This window comes from Palaemon carinicauda, chromosome 2, assembly GCF_036898095.1.
Source record: "Palaemon carinicauda isolate YSFRI2023 chromosome 2, ASM3689809v2, whole genome shotgun sequence".
Taxonomy (NCBI): domain Eukaryota; kingdom Metazoa; phylum Arthropoda; class Malacostraca; order Decapoda; family Palaemonidae; genus Palaemon; species Palaemon carinicauda.
Genome location: NC_090726.1, coordinates 29,277,420 through 29,280,389, shown reverse-complemented (window position 1 = coordinate 29,280,389; position 2,970 = coordinate 29,277,420).

The following is a 2,970-nucleotide window of genomic DNA, read 5'->3' as shown; positions in this document are numbered from 1 at the left end:
CACATTGCTTCGTGACAGAAAATGGGATTTCATCGGTAACTATTTTCATGGACTGTTTTATTATTATTATTATTATTATTATTATTATTATTATTATTATTATTATTATTATTATTATTATTATTACTGCAATGCTATTCCTTCTCTTAAAATGTTTTATTTGAATTGTTCATTATTTTTCTTGTAGCATTTATTCCCTTATTTCCTTTACTCGCTAAGCTATATTTCCCTACTGGAACCCTTGGACTTATAGCATCCTGCTTTTCCAACTAGGGTTGCAGCTTAGCAAGTAATGATAATGATAATAGTTATCAAATCAAGATGCTATAAGCCCACGGGCTCCCCCATGGAAACCCACTGAGGAAAGGAAACGAGGAAACATGGAATAGTGTGTTTCATTGTAGTTTATTACAGGGCAATGTAACCTAGGGAAACAACTACTTTTTCTTATAGAAAAAATTACGCTCTCTTCGAAAATGACACTTGTTCCCGTCGCAAATGAATAGTTTCAGAAATATATATACATCTATATCCTCCGATAATGGGGGACCCCCCAGTGGAAGACCATGGTACAGTGGTTATGGCACAACCCAAGACTAGAGAGTAATAGTTTGATTTTTGAGTGTCTTTCTAGAAGAGCTACATACCATATAGCAAACGAGTCTCTTCAGCTTACTTTAGCAGAGTTTAGCTAAAGAGTCTCTTCTACCTTTACCATGTGGGAAGTGTCTACTCTAGATTATCTTCGTTGTCTTTTATCCGCTCCTCGATTATTTTCAAGATATTTCAACAGCAATTCAATTATCTTTATATTTTATTACTTAATAAATCGATATCATTTCATCGGTAATTCATTTTTTATAGTAGTTTATCAGCATATTGATTTTCTGACAGTCTTTCTTCTTTAAATCCTTTACTTTGTTAGTCGTCTATCAACAGCGTAATCATTTTGATGATATTTTTTTATCATCTTGATTTTTTCATAGACGTTAGTCAATAACTCGATTAATTTAATTGTTTTTCATCGGCTTTTCGATTATTTTGATGGTCTTTTATCGGCATCTGAATTGTTGTGACGGTTAATTATTGCTAAATCAATTACTTTAATGGTATTTTATCGAAGTCCAAATAAATTGACGGTTTTTCATCGGTAATTTGATTATTTTAATAACTTTTTATTAATATCTCGATTATTTTAAAAATGTTTCATCATTTCCATTATGTTACAGGTGCCGTTGCAAGGACTACGCCCCAACCCTGAACCTTAATTTTCATGCCCAAAATTAGGACAGTTAATGAAACAAGATATAAGCATAGGTATGTTGCAAAATCCTAGCAGGGATCTGGTTGTATACCTAAGTAGGCAATGAATGTGAAAGAAGAATTTAAACAGTCCAAACCGACCACAATATATTGTTTACCAAAACGATGATAGCAAGGTGTTATCCAAACTGAGTTCAAGGTAGAATGGGATAAAAGTAAAGATTAAAATCTTCAATAACAATGTCGTTTGAGGTACAGGTAAACAGGTAAAAAATCTTAATTACAGTAGGAGGTAAAAGCTTAGAAGCTTTGCATCTATCTATAATACGATAGAGTGCCCGCAAACATATTTTGCGGAGTGAGCAGTTCGTAACCAGGAACCAGGGAACCTGGTCTTTCCTTAGTAAATTAATTATGTTGATGATCTTTTAACAGCATCTCAATAATTTGATGGTCTTTTATCAGCATTATAGATTCTTTTATAATCTTTCGTCGGTAACTTTGTTATCTTTAAATTCTATTAGCACCAGGATAGCGTTTTATTGCCCTCTGAATTACCATAATGGTCTTCAAACTCGATTATTTTGGTCTTTCATTATTAAATTGTTTATTTCAATTTTTTATAGTTCTTTACCTGCATACTAATATTATTTTGATGCCTAATTATCGGTAACTGATTGCTTTGATAGTAATCATTGGTAATTCAATTATCTTTATGGGCATATATTAATTTTTTATTCCTATCAATATTGATTGATAATTAAATTATCTTTAATCATTATGATTATTGTTTATGATACATATTATCATTATTAATCGGATATACAAGAGAAATTATGAGAAAAGTATTTATCATAAAACTAACAGGACTAAGTTTAAAGGTTTAAAGGCCACTCATGAATAGCAGAGGCAAGGGACAGTAACATTGCCCTAGCAAGCAAGACAATGCCCCAGAGACTGACCATATATACATGTGATCAGAGCCCAAGCTCCCTCTCCACCCAAGCTAGGACCAAGGAGAACCGGGCTATGGCTACTAATAACTTAACAGATAGCCCTGTAGGCTCCCCCCAAAACCTCATCCTTAGCTCACAAGGATGGCGAGGTTACAGCGACAAAAGAAACTTAAGAGTTTGAGCGAGTTTCGAACCCCAGTCTGGCGTTCACCAGTCAGGGACGTAACCACATCGACCACCACAACCAAATTCCAAATTCCAAATGATAACATCAATTAAAAATTAGACCATCTTTTAAACCTTTTATTAAACTTTTGAAGTGATTCAAACAGTTATGAAACTTGCTGGAAATGATTTAGCATTGTATAAAACAGCGAAAAACTGTGAAATAATTTGAACATTTTTTTTCACACGAGGAAGTGGCCAACAGGGTGGCATGCTAAATCTTATCCTGTAGACCTTTAAGTCTGGAGAGGTATATCTTTAAATCTTGACCTCATGGCCTTGATATCTTGACAGGTAGGCTTTTATAACTTGACAGGTGCGGATCTGCATCTTGAAAAGCAGGGCTCTAAATCTTGACAGGCCGGTTTCTACATCTTGACAGGTAGAGCTCTTACTCTTGACAGGCCGGTTTCTAAATCTTGACAGGTAGGACTCTAAATATTGACAGGTAGGGCTCTAGATTTTAACAGGTAGGGCTCTAAATCTTAACAAGGTAGGGCTCTAAATATTAACAGTCCGGTTTCTA